Below are 17,908 nucleotides of genomic sequence, written 5' to 3' on the forward strand. Positions count from 1 at the left end.
GAAGACATACATGTGGATTATCTCTGACATCACCACCACAACAAAAGCAGGAACAACTTCTGACCTCCTGCTCTTTTAACCCTGATCAGATCAGCAAACACCGTTTAGCAACAAGTTCAACATTCAGACATGCAAGGTTATCTGTGGTGATCTGATTTTGTTTCTTTATTGATTGTGTCTTTCTAAAGCGCACGAGAGGAAATTAAACAATGTCGTCTGAGAGAAATTAAGAGAAATGAGAGACACAACCTTTTGGATTTTAAGATTTGTAAATATTTCTAAAGCTGTTTGGCTACAGCAGGTTGCTTTACCTACAGTATCTGTGTGTGGGTTTTATTTATTCTTATTAAAATAAAGTTGCATTTTGCATTTGGTAAAACAAGCCAATGACATTAAAATGAATCGATGTCAGTGGCCATAAATGAGCCAATGCGAGACAGGTTTCACTGTGAGGTTTATTACTTACGGCTGTGTTTGTTCAACTCCCTATCCACAAATATAAACAAACAACACTAATAAGGGAGTCGCTGTGATAACAACAGCAAAGACTGAATCTGCCTAAAATCTAATTTTTGATCATACATTTCTTTATTGATTAGAATTGAAAGATAATGTTCTCTTATCTACTGTATTATATTTTCTGGTGTCTGCTATATGTTTATACCGGATTCATTAATTTGTGGATCTTGTTATCTCAGTCGCATATGGCTTGAGCCAATTCATGCTCAAACAAGACCATATGCACATATATTATGCAAAGTAAAGGGAGTACAAAGTAAACAGACTCTATAGGTGACAGGAAAGACTTCATTAGAGAGGGATTTCTGCTGAGCTTGACAGAGATACTCTGACTTTCTCATTCTCTCGCCGTCTTCAAACACACACACATTTATGCCTCCCGCTCTTGTGAGGGAAACGGTGGGTAGAGAACGGGGGTGGACGAGGAGCGAGACAGAACCAGGCCCGTCACTACACAGTCGAGGCTTTTTGTCACTTTCAGAGCAGGCCTGTAAGCGAGACGGTGGCAGTCGCAGTGGTTGTGGGAGGCGAGGTGAGCTAGAGTTCAGTTAGAGGCGCTGAGCTCCAGAGAAACGGATCGACTCCGGGCGTTTGGCACCACGACAAGCAGTGATGCTAATACTGCACCGACCCTAATCTAACGTTAACAACAACAGCTCTGAAATGAGCTGGAGCGCTTTTGTTTCTCTATGCCTGTTATGGGCTGCGTCATTTCGTGTTTGGTTTTGTGGTGGGCCGGGAGAAAATCTGGAGCTAAGCGTCTTTTCACTGCCAATTAGAGAGCGGCTATTTTGGGTGTTGAGATAGTTGGCGGTCAATCTGAGTTCAGATAAACTCGCTAAAAACTTGCTTTTTAAAAAACAAGCCACCTACAGCTAAAATTCAAAGAGAACTTATTGCTACACATGACAATGGCAGAGGCAGATCTGGCAAAATACCTGTCTTCCTGGGAATTAAATGATCTGTCTGTCAGTCTATTTATTTAACTATCTTGTATTTCTGTCTGCCTATCAATATTGTCAATCTATCTTGCCTGTCTATCTATCTGTCTGTTCATCCATCTATCTGTCTATCTGATAATCTTGTTTGTCCGTCCATCCATCCATCCATCCATCCATCCATCCATCTGTTTATCTTGTCTGTCTGTCTGTCTGTCTGTCTGTCTGTCTGTCTGTCTGTCTGTCTGTCTATCTATCTATCTATCTATCTATCTAATCTGTCTGTCCGTGTATCCATCCATCCATCTATCCATCTATCTTGTATGTCTGTCTGTCTGTCTATCCATCTCTATCTACAGTACATTGTCTATCTGTCTTGTCTATCTATCTATAAATTTTAAAAAAGCCGTGTTTACTTGCATTACGCTAGTCATAATTTCACATTGCCCACAGTTATAGTTAACACTGCAGAGAGGTTTACTCAAGCAGACCGAAACAGTCCCAGAGAAAAACAGTCCCCAATCCGCTTAAAGCAAGACATTGACATGCAGGGAATTCCCAGAGGGCCGGTCATATAAAGTCCCACCTGAGAATACGGTTTCAAGCGACACAAAGTTTGCCATCATCCTTCATCAAAAACAAATGATTAACCTTTAGAAACTACAGCTCCGGCAGACATTCCCAAGTTCACTCCGGGCTGCAATATCTGCCAAAACTCAGCTGAAAATACACACAGGGACCATTTTCTTAACAGCTGGGAGTTCAATTAGCAGCTGATAAGCGAGCAGGGGTTGGACCCTCCAGTTTCCGATTCCTCATGAAAAGGAGAGCAGCGCAGGGCACCGCGGGCCAGAATAGAAGACTAATGTTCCTCTGCGCACAGCTGCTAAATGACAACAAAGAACTTGTCATCGTGATTAATGGCTAAGCAAGCCTCTCTTTGTTACCAGGGCAGCACTATACTATGTTAAAGGTTAACGTTGGGAAAAGATGGGGAAATATATACTGTATAAAAGGAGGGCGGGGAAATTGATGTTATTAACTGTCCGAGCTATGGAATAAAAGGGGATTCCGTGATGTAGATGCAAGGACGTAACATATGTCAGGTATAATTCAGCATTATGGGACGCGTGACAAAGAGGGATTCATTGAAATCTCTTCATATTGGCATCTGCTGTGATAAATGCTGGAGCATGCCGACCGCAGTACTGGATTGAAGAGTTGGCGGCATACTTTTTTGATTCATTTCTTCATCTCGCCGGCAGTAAATGAAAATAACTATTTATAGAGGCCATAATATGATGCACTGTCAGGTACACGAGAGCGAGAGAAGCAACCATACTCATTGATTTTCATGTCAGCTTAAAACAAAAGGCACGTTGCCATGGCAACCAGCGGCAAAATGTTTTCAGCATCACCTTCATTGATTGGGAGGATCATTCAGCTGCAAACACACTGTAGAAAGAGACTTCACTTTAACTTCTTAATTTTCTTGTTTTAAACATAAATCTAACCAAACTATAAGGTTATTTTTTCCAAAAATCTTTATCCTACACAGTTCTGAAGTATGAAGTAAGTTTTTCTTGAAGAAAAGCAATGCAACTTTTTTGTCTTTCTTTGGGTCAAAAACTTCAAAAAGCCCCACTTTCATCTCCTTAACTTCTGACATATTTCATACTTTCTCTCTTAAGAGCTGCACTTTTCAATCATGTCAGGAACAAGCCATTCGTGTCAGTCCCTCAACTCAAATGTCTTCAACGTAAATCTGTCACTTCCAATCCATCACCATCGCATCAGCATCTTGTTTTTGACACGTCATGAAACGCCCGACGTGTCTTTCTCAAAATCTGTTCATTGTGTATTCAGTCGGGCACGCGTCTGGGTTGCCATTTCTTCATTGTCTTCTGGCAGCTGTGGTGTGGAGGACCGGTCGACCCTGCCCTCAGAGCAGACAGCTTTCCTCTGACCGGTCCCACCTGGGACATCACTGTTGCCGTGTTTAAGCGAAAGGGAAATGAGAACCTTAGACACGGTGTCAAATGGCCCATGAACTGTGCGATAGCCTCTTTACCGATAAGACAACCTTTCGACGTGGGAATCTTTCAGGAGTCTTTCATATGACAGGAGCATGACCTGGCTAAAGGCAGGCTGAAAATTAATACAGGTTTATGTGAAGCATAATATTTTGTGACATCTTTAAATCAAAGCTTTTGACAACATAATAAACTTCTCAACTCACGCAGGCCAAAAACAATTTGCTTGTTCAAAAACACTGTATCCGCATTTTCTCGTCCTCTGTGGCATGTCGATATCAGGATGGAGCCGAGCTGTCAGGATTATTCTGAGAAACACGGCTTGCGTCAGCTGGCGCTGCAGAGACAGATGTGAGACTCATCCGTGTGATATCCATCTCGAGCGCCCAGAGCGCCATCCTCCAAATCTCTCACGAAAGCCTTTGAAGCGAGTCTTTGATGTGCCACCATTCTCTAATTACTGGAATTGTCATGGTTATCATTCATTACGCTCAGCCGGCTTGTTGAAATGTTCAGTTTTACAGGACGTCTTGCACCGTTGTGGCCTAGCTAGTGGTTAAATAATGACGGTCCCAACCCCGGAAGGGATGTTTCATGAGTTTCCATCCAACAGCAAAATAAGAAACCTGAGGCATCCTATGAGGATAGTCCTGACGGAAACAACATATCGCAGGAAAAGCAAAAAAACGTTTAAAACTGGTAATAGTACGTGTCCTGAACGTCTATCTGATCTGGTAAAGCATTGGGTAGCAACGCAAAGGTCATGGGTTTGATTCCATACATATAAAAAACTAAAATATGGATTAAATGCACAAAAAGTAAGTCGCTTTGAATAAAAGCATCTGCCGAATGCACAGATGCAAAAACATAGTTTATTTGATGTACAAAAACAGCCCATAAAGTAGTATATTACAAATGGTTTCATCGTACGCTCTTGTGTTTGTTGATCAGTCTGGCTAGTGGATAATAATACATTACATCATTATTGTATTGTATAATCATTTATTAAATAAACGATTTGTTACATTTTATTGTATGTAAAAAAAAACTATTGGGTTGAATGGGTCGTGTAACTTTATCGCATTTAAGTTTAGCCGAGTCACGGTTCTTCTACTGGTAACCTAAAATAATACGGCTAGACGTACTTTTATTCTTTGAGCACGTGTACCGGAGTTTACGTTTGTTGATTTGAAACAGTTTATAATATATTCATTTATTCTAGAATTGCTTTATATTCATATTTTATTGTATGTTAAGTGTGTTAAATTAAAACTACTCAACAGTTTAGATTTTTTGCAGAGGTCTTACCGGAGGTTCGGGCCACATAACTTTGATTATGATATTTATATAATAACTTACTGTAAATTATTATATATATTGAAATATATAATGCAATATTTTCGATTTTAAAGCCTGAGTGCAAACTATTTTAATTCTGATGACTGAATTAAGGTAACTTGTAAATATCAGAAGGCACTTTTACATTAAAGAAGGTTAGTAGCTCACAAACTAATGAATTTTGGTACGGAGGCAGGCACAGAATTGTTGATTTGAGATAAGGCCAAGTACGCATAAATACCATTATGTAAATAAATGGAAGGAATAAAGGCCAAGGTCTTGTGGGCAGGAGAGCAGTAGCCAGCATCATGTGGCAGATGGGGCAAGGTGATCTCACCAGCTGTTGCTGGCCCATAAGTTGGTGTTGGAGACGAAACATTCGATTATGGTCTGTTGGGGCGAATGAAGCTTAGACGCAGCATTCATGTTGAGTAATTGTTGAATAGCAGATGTGAACGTTAGAATCATCATCTTGTGATTTATAACGCGACGTAGAGCGATTATGCAGGTCACATTTTTGGAGGTTGAAAGGCACACAATTTGAGATAATTATAGTAATAGTAATAGTAATAAGCTTAGCTCTGTGTGTTTGGTGTCAAAACGGCGTGCCACTACAATGGATTCGAATCGCTTATAAATACGCTGCCCCCGACGGGGCTCACCGAAAAACAATTAAACAGGAACACTTGTTTGTTCTCAGAATGGTTAGCGCCAAATTGGGAAAAGGCAAAGACCAGGGCCTGTTATGAATTCTCGATTGTGCCTCTGCCAAACGCTCCGGCGTAATTAAAACAGCCATGTTGCAATTATTAGGACCTTTCCTCCGCCATATCCCATGCTACAAAAACAAAGCGGTACGGGCGACCATGGGCAGCTATATATTCAAAACTTACCAATGTTGAAATTGCAAGTGGGATGAAGGGGCTCTGGTCGTGAGGCACTGGAGAAACGAAAGCTCGGCTCCAAGATAGGTGTTCCTAATCTTTCACAACAGCGAACAGCTCTGATGATCTAACTCCGTTTTCGAGAAGCTTATCTGTGTTTCCAGCTCTTCTGAAGACAGGACTCAGGCAGCTTTGGCTACTAAGAGAAGTAACACAAAACCTCAGAGAATGTACAGACAGGTTGGGAACAGATGGATGCAATAAGAGTTTGAGATGCATTTTGTAAACAATTAACCACAACACCTTTACAGTCAATATACAGAGATAAAAACAGACCTCATTTACTAGTTTCTTAACAAACAAACTCTGCTCTTATTGCGTGTGATTTATTTGTTATGCGTTTGTTTTTCATTACAATGTTTACAATTGCTCTAGCTCTGAAATAAAATGTGATGTCATCAAACTTTATGTACACTACAAAACAATTTTGTAAAAATCACACTATTATTGGCAGCAGTTAGCCAGTAACTTACTGTAGATTTACATTTATGTAATATACTGGCAACAGTTTGTCAAAAGATAAATGATCATTAAACATCCACAAGTCTTTATCCTTACAGAAAAAAACTTTAAAATAACAGCCTCCTGCAAAGCATTCTGAAAAAGGTTTATGGGGATTTCTGGTTCCCAGAATGCTTTGCACGATGCTGTTATTTTATCGGTTTTCATCTGTAAAGATAAAGACTTGTTAATGTTTAATATTAATTTATCTTTGAACAAACTGTTGCCAATACATTAGATAAATATAAATCTACAGTAAGTTACTGGCAACTAGCTGCATAACTACAGCAAAAACATTTACAGTGTATGTGAACATTGTTATTGTGTTATATGTTTTTGCATTGTGAAATGTCCCAGACGGTAGTTGAAAATGCCTTCTCGGCATTGTTTATCCAGCAGACAAAATCTAAAAGATAAAATCTGCCTCCATTTTGTTAGCAACGTCTACCTTCCAACGATCCCATTTGTTCCCGGCATGGGAAATAAAGTCTTTTTTTACTCATTTCGCTCAGACTGAAAATATCAGGGAACAAATCAAAATAAAATAAAAATCCAAACTGTTCTTTTATATGTTTTGTATAGTAAGTTAGTTGATTTAAAGCTTTTGTACATGTTTATCTGGCATTAAGGAACTTTTTCCTTTGAGAAATGGCATTGAAATCATCTTTTTTTGCAGTCAATGCACCTTCCAAACAATATACTACTGTCAGGTTAAAACCTAAGCTCCTGTATATACAAGTTAGAGTATTTTTTAGATGCAACAGTAAATTCTGCTTAGCAAACCTATCAAGCAGCTTAGCTCAAACTCTCCCGTGCATTTACTTTATCGATGTTATCAATGACTTAAAAACAAACCTCACCATCCTCAATGCAAAGCCTAAACACAGGACACAAGTTGTACAAAGACGTTTTTTGTGAGTCTGGTGCAGGCTTCAGGCATCTCATTGATAGTGTTAGCTTCTATGCAAACGTGGCCTTGTGTCAGATCCCTGACGAGACCCCACTGACCCACGGATCTCTGCGGCAGACAGCGATACACCAGTGCTGTGTGCCACGGGTCTTTATTGTGGAAGGGTGGTTAGGACTGTCAGAAGCACAACACGACAATGACAGGCCACTGCATTTCTCTATGCCTCTATCGACTGGTCCAGAGAGAGAGAAAGAGAGAGGCGTTCAGTGATGGACGTGTGGTTTTGCTCTGAACTGACGGGGATATTCGTGGTGTAAAATCCTCTGGGGTTTGTTTGATGATTCCATAGGAGCTGAGATGGCAGACGGATGTCAGTAAATGAGCCCAGGAAGTTAAAACAAACGTGACCTCATCATATTCATGCATGCAAATGTTCTTCACACGAATATAACTATTCATAGGACATCCACCGACCTTTCAGGAATTTCTGCGTGGATGCCTGAAAGATCTCAGCATATATTTTCTTTCTTTCATCTCTCTGTTACAGAAATCAATTTCATCGTTGAATTTAATTCCCTCAAAAATGAAAAGTCTGGTAGTCAGAAGCGGTTGAGACTTTATTATCTATGATATATCTCAAATATACATCATTAAATATTATTATTTTGATATTATTTGTCATGAATATATGACATACTTTTTTTAAAATAATATGAAAATATAGTTCTATTCTTTATTAGAAAATAAATTGTATATTAAATAATGGTAATGATAAGAATAAAAATATAATAGTAATAGTATTTACAACAATAGTATTGTGAAAATGTATATTGTAAAAATAATACTATCAAAAATAATATTGCAGAAGATTATAATATAAATGTATATAGTAATATACAAAATATTATAATAAACAATTATTAAGAAATATAACTCAACCTTGGCCTTCCAAAACTGTGTGCTGTAACTTTTCTGTGAAGCGCAGAAGAATTACTCCAGAATCGAATGCAGGCCGAGGTTCATTGTGACCATGTTCAAGTTCTAAAAAGGCAAGTGAAACAACACCCCATCAACATTATTAAAGTTGTAAATTCAACCTCTGAGCTATAAATGAGTCCTGTGAGTCATTATTCGTTGCCAATCTCCTTTTTAGTCCATTCTGGCACTTGACAGATGAACTGTTGTTGAGTTGAAGTGTAAATAATGACAGGTTCTTTATTTGAGGATGAACTTTTCGTTTAAGGTGAGAATAACCTGCTAATGACTCTGCGGTCTTCTTCTGCACCGGTACGTGATCGTCTGTGATGTCTCACAAAGCTAGAGGCATGTGACGCCCCGCAAGATTATGTCAAGTGCGACACTCACTTTCAGCTCGATTCTCAACAGTTCATTAGTTCAAATTGCATAACTATGATAATGAGTAAATGGCTTTACCGCTGTAATTACACTACGGGGATTTGCGAGATAAAAAAGAATGATGTAAAACCCAAAGCGCCAAAGTTTAACATCTGCTGGATGAAATCATTAACCCACGAGCTGGCTTTCCCTGTCGATGTGTCGTCTGAACCTTGAGGGAAGTACATAAAGGTTTCGTGTCAACCTCAATGGATCTACACAGAGGCTTGTTTGTATTATCTTTTTGTAGCCAGAAGCCAAAAGTTTGTGATTTTGGCAGAGAGGACGGTGTTTTAAGTCGATGACATTGCATTTGTTTTTATTCTGTGTTATTTCTTGGATTGGGGGCAAAGCTTTTTTCCACCTCATGAATTAAAAGGCAGATCTTTAAATGAAATCTTTTCTTCCACAGCGGACTGAGAATCTTAAGAAGTGACCCAGGGGTGGGAAAACACATGCATACGTGCTGATATACTGTATGCCGGGTTTTGCTTCAACACGACTGACATTTACATTTACATTTAGTCATTTAGCAGAGACTTTTCTCCAAAGCGACTTACAAAGAGTTCGGGGAGCAATAAGCGACATGTCATACAAAGAGCAACAGTACGATAGGTGCTAATACAAAGTTACTAGTTTCAACAAAAGCTAGACAACTACCTGTTGAGAGAAGACTGAGAAGATCAACTTGCGACTCGGCACTAAACATTATATATAAAGTGCACAAAACATTGACTAAAACATTACATGTTGTTTAGTTTTGAGGCACAGCTCTCAAATTCAGGGTTTCAATCGGATGGATGTCAACTATTGATGTCAAATCGATTAATCGCAATTAATCGATTACAAAATAAATGTTTGTGTTTGTACACTCTTAGAAAAGGAATTTCAGAAGGTTTTTCGATGTCAATTAAGAACCGTTTGGTTCCATATAGTACTTTTAACATCTGAACAACCTTTCTGTTACACAAAAGGTTCTTTGTGGTGAACAAGGGTTCTTTAGATAATACAAATGTAAGAAAGTGATGGTTATTTTTGGAACCAAAAAGGGTTCTTCTATGGGATCGCTGTGAAGAACCTTTAAAGCACCTTTGATTTTTAAGAATGTATATGTCTGTAAACATATTTATATACATAAATGCTCACACATACAAAAGTAAGGTTCTTCACAGCGATGAAACAGAAAGGTTCTTCCGATGTTAAAGGTTCTTTATGGAACCAAAATGTTCTTCTATATGCCATTAAAGAACCTTTTGAAGCATTTTTTAAAGAGTGTACTTTTAGAATATTTACATAAATATCCATATGAATTTAGATTTAAATATATATTACATATTCATATACACATACAATATATACATATGAATATACAAGTCACACACACATTAATTCTAGCAAAGCAAACATTTATTTTGGAATCTGACTTTGGGATTTGACTGGACTAGTGTAAACACAAAGTGTCAAATCTGTCGGGAAAATGACAATAAAAATTAACAATTAAATGCAACTTTAATAATTGTGTGTAGTTAGGATAACGAAATGCATATTATCTGTTTTAACTTTTGTTGTTTAAAGACTTGCAAAAATCTTTGACATGATAAAAGCCATAGATAGTTTTTGTTACATCTTCAACCTGGAAAACATGAAAAAGCTGTTAAGGTTAAAGAAAATACTACTCACTCATATATATATATATATATATATATTCAATTGCATGCATTTACAAAATTGTCAGTCTATCTGACAGTCTATCTATCTGAACCTAAAAACAGTTGAAATAAACGGACCTTGCTTGGATACCGGTAGAGATGCACCGATATATCGGCCAATAATCGGTATTGGCCGATAAAAGCAGACCAATCGGATATCGGATGATAGTTAAAAAACAGCCAATGATCTGAGCCGATAATCCCGTCAATCAAATGAGGACAGGAAAATGCAATGAATCTGTACTCTGTATATAAAAAAAATTAAGAAACATCGCCAGTTCGATGTTCAATATTAATAGTCATTATATGAACTGATAACATTCAGAAAGTTAAGAAATATTCATTTAATCTTTAGAACCCGTATTGACATCAGCAGACATTACTCTGAATATTAGGCTATCTGGATAGGTGGAGAAGTGTAGTATCAGTGCATCTCTAGGAACCAGTCATTATTGCATCAGCACCTTTAAAGCTAGCCAAGGAGACTGGACAGTACATCTTTCGTGTCTTGGTCTGACACACTGTACTGTTTTTTCTCTGGTTTGAGATAATTCAGATTTTACCCAAAGGCTATGAAACTAATTATCATCAATGATGAAGTCATCCTAGTCCATAAACTCTAACAGAGATACTGTATGAATTAATTGGTTTGTACAGCATTTATAGCACGGGAGCCCATATGCACAAAGCAAACGTTCATAGTATCTCGTATTATAAAGCCTATAAGCATTTGCTTAATTTCAAATGCAGTATCAGTAATGAATCGAGTTCAGATTTCGGTCATTTGGCACCTGATGGACTGCTGGATTTGTTTCAAAATAATAATTGGCCAGGAATCGCTCGGAGGCGATGAAAAACTAGGAGAAGGAAATCCAGTCAGGCATCTTTTGAACATATAGAGTTCCTACAGCAGATCATCTTCAAGTGTTTAATGAAATTATTCACTCAGAAGAGTCACTCACGTGTCAAGTTAGTGTATGACAAACACACCATCCCATGATTCAATGCTCTCTCTATCATTTATTTATTTTAAACAGATGACAAATTTCAAACAAAAACCTGCAATAAAGGTGCATGTTGAATCCAATAAAAAAAGCACATCCCTTTCCCCAAAAAGCAGTTTGATTTGATCTCACATACGCGTAGCACAAACAGTGTAAGACGGGTTTAATTCTCAGGTTTCAAAGGTCCGTGATGTTCTTAACATCATCCAAACAAATCAAAGTGAATCTGAACCACTAATGAGAGTCCAGTGTGGTCTCACCTGAACTTTACCGCCGAACAGACTCGTTTTTTTCTCTTGACTTCTCTGTGAGTCACAAAAGCTTTTGCTCACCTCAGCTCTCATCCATTCTTCAGGCCGGGCGTGAGGAGGCCCGTGATGGACAGCCTGCAGCATAGGACCCAACATCACCGGCTCGTGTCCTCCCGGAGCGAGCGCGGGGAAGAAAATTGACAGGAGGGTCTTTTAAATGTATTACTGCCTTTCTTTCCTTCCCTGCTTCTCGCGGCTTGGAAAGACATCCACTGGTGGAATAAAAGTGCGCCTATCGAAATCCCCACAGAGGCCGCTTGTTATCTACTAACAAGATATCTTAACTGTGGATTGAGTGGTGGGGGGAGAGAGAAAGAGGGAGCGGGGAGCTTCAGAAACATTAAGATGTCTCTGCACTGTGAGCTCACCCTTTGCTCTGACTGTCTGCTGTGGAGAGAGAGTCACGCTCGGATGCATAACTTACTCATCTGACAGATGGGTGAATGGAAGCTGGTGAGATTTTATTATCATGTCTGAACTGTAATTAAATGTCTAAATGGTAATTGTGGGACTCTATTACAAGCACAACATGGCAGATGAAATAGGTTTTTATCATAGTTCTATAATTCAGTATCTTGTTATGGCTGAAGCTCCACATCACCTCTGAATGTTCGATAATATGAAGCGGTGATGATGAAATAGGCTATTTATTTATTTTTAAACTTACTTATTTTTCAATAAATATATTGCTATAAAAATAAATATGAATAACATTTACTGATGTAAAGACGTATTTGAGAATAGCTACTAAAATATACAGGTAATTTCTGTATTCCATAACTTTATGATCACAAAATGAAGTCAAAAATGTTATGTAAATATACTTCCTATTCCAATACCAGCCATATTTTGATAACTTTAGAAAGCGTTAACTGACATTGCCATAAAGGTTGAAAAGTAAAAAAACATGACAGATTATAGAGAAAATATAATATTTTATTAATATATAAAATAGACATGTTTTATATATTATTACTATTATATATTATATTTACATATTGTTTTATATATTATTTTAAATTAAAATGAATTAAATGTAATTAATTCTATTATTTGTATTAAATTAATCAAATACAATATTTACACAAGATTATTTTTGCCAACCTAGCTCTCTATATTTCATCTACTAAAGCTTTGCCATATTATCCAGGCAAGCCGCAGGGTTACAGTGGGTTTGAAATCTATTTTTATAGATGTGTGGGTAGAGATATCTTACTTTTAATTAAACCTGAGAGCCCTCTTGTCCTGTTATTAACTTTATGTATGAAACAGCTCTCTAAAGTTAGGATGTCCCATGTATTGTCGTCCCATAATAAATGATCAGGATTTCTCTGTGTAAGAAGAAAAACATGTAAAACACTGAATCGACGGAAACAACAAACTCTACATTCATACAGTCACAGAACACAGCTGTCAGCCCAGTTACATTCACAGTTCAATTATTAAATCTAGCAAACCTTACCTTTTGTCTCTCTATTGTCATCTCTGTCTGAAACATAGACAATTGCAGGTTAATTTCCATGTCTTTACCTGGGCTGAAGTCAAATCATCCAACTGAATGTATGTGCATTTACTGTACATATAGACGAAGACATATGCAGAGGAAAACATATTTAGTTTGCTGTACAGTGTGAATGCACAGTCAAGTTATATGATGTGATAGCCGCTTTCACTGCACATGTGTCATGGATGTGTTGTGTTTATTCATGAGAGGTTACAATAACTGACAAAGATGGAAAAATGGAGATGCTCATCAATTCTTTGGTCCGGAGGCGACCCACATGCTGAGGAACATTAAAAATAAAACAAACACGATATTTTTACAGCTTTTTTGAGAATAGAAACGTGGATTGACTCTGGTTATAGACGGTTTTTGAGACATTCCTTTATGCTATCCCTCACAAAAAAGTATACGTCCAGCTAATTCGATCATGTTTTATCGTGTCAGATGTAAAGTATGTAAAGACGCCATATTTGATGCTTTTAGACTCTCTATGGACCTGAACAAATGGGTTGCTGCTAAACCACAGGACTGGTGAGAGAAACTACAATGCAGACAGACAGCATGAAAATGTGTGAATGACACATCAATTTTCGAATGATTTTTTAGAACTGCATCTCAGACGAGCTGTCAGCATCTAAAAGACACTGACATCACAGCATTAACAACCAGTGGTTTGCTTCTGTATATACACCGCACCGATCCGATGAAAATGTGATTTTCATAATTCACATAAATGCTTCAGAGGTAAATTTGACTACAAACTGTGTCATTCTCTACACACTGAGAAGTGACAGCTGTATTCAGCCGCGGTGTGAATGTGCCCTTTGATCTTCATCTACAACATCTTGTTGACATTGATATATCTGCACGTTCTTCTTCATGCATCATTTTGGAAACGAGCCGTATTAGGGAACGATTTAGTTTCGTGTTATTTCCGTGCCTGAAGCTCTAGTAATCCAGTTACCCGAACCTTAACCAATAGGTTGTTTGCTAATAGCGCTTGAGAGCTATTCCTGAGCTCAGCCTGAACGGTGTAGTCGAGCATTCTTTTTATAGTTTACACCTTCCTCTGCCTTTTTCAACCCCATACATTTTTCTTGCACTTCTAGCCTTGTTCTAACAAGGTGCAGCACAAATAGGCGTGCTGAGAGTATGGAAGAAAATCCCAGCGGGTTCTGCCAAATCCCACCGGAGCCGAAGAAGCTGTGGAAGATGAACGTGTGTGTGCTCCATGGAAGATGTACGTCCTCATCATTATATCATAGTCAGCACCTAATCATGGGAAAGATATGAAAAATATCTATGGTACGCTTTTTGTGGAACACAGACGTAAAAGCAATCCTAACTTCATATGGATTCATAGAGCATTGTGGTCTTATGGTATATATAGCAAGAAAATGCTGGGTTATATTCAACCCAACTTTTGGGGTCAAAAGAGACGAACCCAACCGTTGGGTTATTTACAAAATAGTGCTTGTTGTTTCTGGCCAAAATGCTGGGTTGTTTGAACCCATAATGTTAATTCAACCCAACTGTTGGGTTTCTCCCTTTTTTGACCCAACCACGAGTTGTAAATAACCCAGCATTTTTTACATAAACCCTTTCGACATGTACAATACACTTTGTACTGTTTATAGTCATATTCTATGGTACGAAATGTTACATAAAAAGCATCGCATTACTAAAGTATTGCCTAATAGCATGGTATTACCATGGTAAAAAAATCCAAAACATATTATAACTATAGTACTTGCTATTTTTTTAAACAACACGTCTATGAATGTATCCCATGCCATTCTAGGTGTCAATGAGTTTCTTTGACCGGACACAATTGGGATCATTCGGTAAGATGTCCTATCACTCCGCAGCTTGGAAATGGCATTGGAGACTACCATAGTTGGAAGAAACACAGTGATGGTCAAAAGTGCCCCAGAACTCTTTGCTGTCATACATTCTTCCGAATGTCTTCGTTTGTGTTCAACAGATAGAACAAAAAATGTATTTCGTAATCTTTCCTACTATGGGAGTCAATGGGAGGCTGGATCTGTTTGCTTAGAAGCATTCTTCCAAATATCTTTCTCTGTGTTCATCAGAACAAAGAAATGTATACAGATGTGGAAGAACACGAAGGTGAGTAAATAATGACACACATTTCATTTCTGGGTGAACCAACTCTTTAAATCTACAGAAGGGGTGCCATTTTAAACCATTTTTCTGACAGTGCAGCGTTTTATGACCAGAAAATCTGTCTTTTTTAAAGTCATCTTGCCTTAAATTCCAAAGAACAATAATATCCCATAACATTTCAGGACATCGGCTATAGATCTAATCTACTGTTTCTGTTCGTGTGTGTATGCTTGTCCTCAAAAGTAGATCAGGCCGGTGAAATAAGGCTGTGTTGCAGAACTGGAGCAAGAGAGTCTATGTATGTGTGTTGTTGCGTGCGTGCGAGTGGCTTGTGACATGGGAGCACAGCCTTAGCGCTCTAAGTCAGGGCTTCCGTGACTTGCCCAGAACCCCCTGCTGCGACGGAGAACGCGTGCTACATTCAACAGCATTAATAAAGGATGAGCAGCAGGCTCGGATGGGGACCGGGGCACATTGATGGATAATTGCCTCTTAAGTGCTTCACGAGCGCAGACTCGAGTGCCTCTCTAGATCGGTGTTACAAGCCACGCAAACTTTGACGGATTATCTATTCACCCGACAAACCAAAACAATTGTAAACATCCACACTCACCCCTCCAGTCAGAAAAAAGGCCTAGTCTGTACCGTTAAAGCTTTAATTTAAAATATTTTTAATGGACGTTTTATAACTTATAATGGACGTCTATGGGGCATTCTGCCGTGCTCTGTGCATTTAATGCGGCGCTTTCGCATGCTGCACATGAGCTAAGCTTCCAGTAATTATGACACCTTTTCCATATCATCCCCCTCCACCCACTTCCCGATTTAAAAAAGCCAGCGTGATATTGACGTTTGGCATTTTTCCCTTCTGCACATTTATTATCTTCATCACTTCTCCGCACATCCCCAAGTTATTTACTGATTTTCCGAAATCTCTTACCAGAATCTCACAAGTGGAAAAATAATAATCCTTTATAAAGGTTGCTGGCACATAACTCCAGTACCAACTCGTATTCCTTGTCATTCCCATAATATCACAGATGCACCTGATCGATTCTCATGTGAAAGTTAATCTCATTTCTGCATGCACACGTTCAGGGACATGTACATTGTGTGCACCGCAGCGCTCGAGGGTGAAAAGAAACAGCTTTTGGTGCAAGCCATCTTGCTTTCAGCTAAGAACCTAAAAGACACGCAACACAGGAGTCTCGCACGTCAGTCTAACTTCACTAACTCTCTCTTGTGCCCTCACCCTTGAGATGAATGTAGCTGGCATCATAAATGACTTATCAGGTTCCTCAGAATTTCTCACCCGCTGTGTCCATTGAGTTTAACTGACGTGCTGTGTCAAGAAAATCTGTGCCAGCAAAGCAGTCATGCAATCTTTAACTGTTTGAAAACACGAGAGACTCGTCTGTCTTCAGTGGGTTTTTAGTGTATCTTCTACATACTATTGTTGGGTGTTGATAAAGCCACGGCAAAAAATCAGAGACCATACCAAATTTTCATCAAATGTTGTGGCCATTACAGTCCAGTGTCTGTTGAATTTCAACAAGACCAAACCTCAGGAGTGATTTACCTTTACAGGTATAACTGTTAAAAGTGAATATGAACTTGTTTCTGGGCAGGTCTGAAAAAAACACAGGGCATCTTTTCTGTTATTTTCACCTGTTTCTCCAGTTTTCATTTTCTGCATATAAATGCAAACAGAAACAATATTTAATTTGAAATTTGGTAGAAATATTGTTAGTATCTCACAGAATAAAACAAAAATGATCATTTTACATAATCACATATACCTACAGTGTTTTTTTCCGTGACTGTATATTTAAATGGGCTGTTGGGTAAGTTCATAAAAAATAAATAAAAATAAGATATTTTGACAAATGTCTCAGTGGTTTTGTGTTCATCCAATGGAAGACAATGGGGTTTGGTTACCAACATTCTTCAAAATATCTTCATTTATGTTCTGCTGAGGAAAGAAAGTCATATGGATAAAAGTATAAAAAGGTGAAATGCAAGTGAAGCCCCTCAAATGGTTTTGCGATTGCAATTACTGCAATAAATGTTTCTAATTTCATCCATCTTTAAGCTTGTTATCAAGAAGAATATGGAACATTATTAGTCCCCGAGAAGCCATTTCAAAGCACGCGCATCCGAAACAGATAATCTCTCAGCAGCATAATATATTTACTTCTGTGAATCATTCCAAGATTCAAGTGATCAACATTGCAAAATATTCATCTGTGACCTCTTCATAATCTTATAAAATGTTTTCATTAAGTATGTGGGGAAATTCTGCGACCGCAGACAGGCAAACATATGTTTGAGATATGACACGAGCGCTTTGATTGGGCAATAAAAATGCAAATAGAGCCGGAGGGATATACTAATAGCCGATTGGTTTAAAGATGACAGGATTTTGTCGGTGGGAAACTGGATGTAGGAAGCGACGCTAAACACAATAAAACTATTGATATTATTATTAGTATGTGTGGCACACCTCCACGGCAACGGATGGATTTACAGAGATCTCCGACAGTAAATCATTTCACTGCTCCGAAGTTACTGTCAAAATACAGAACAGAATTCAAAGCCGGAGAGAACTGATTTAATTCCCGGCAGACAAATATGAAACCGCAACATTTTGTGAAATTACAAGGAATGATTCTAGA

The sequence above is a fragment of the Barbatula barbatula genome, assembly GCF_947034865.1.
Source record: "Barbatula barbatula genome assembly, chromosome: 20".
Classification (NCBI taxonomy): domain Eukaryota; kingdom Metazoa; phylum Chordata; class Actinopteri; order Cypriniformes; family Nemacheilidae; genus Barbatula; species Barbatula barbatula.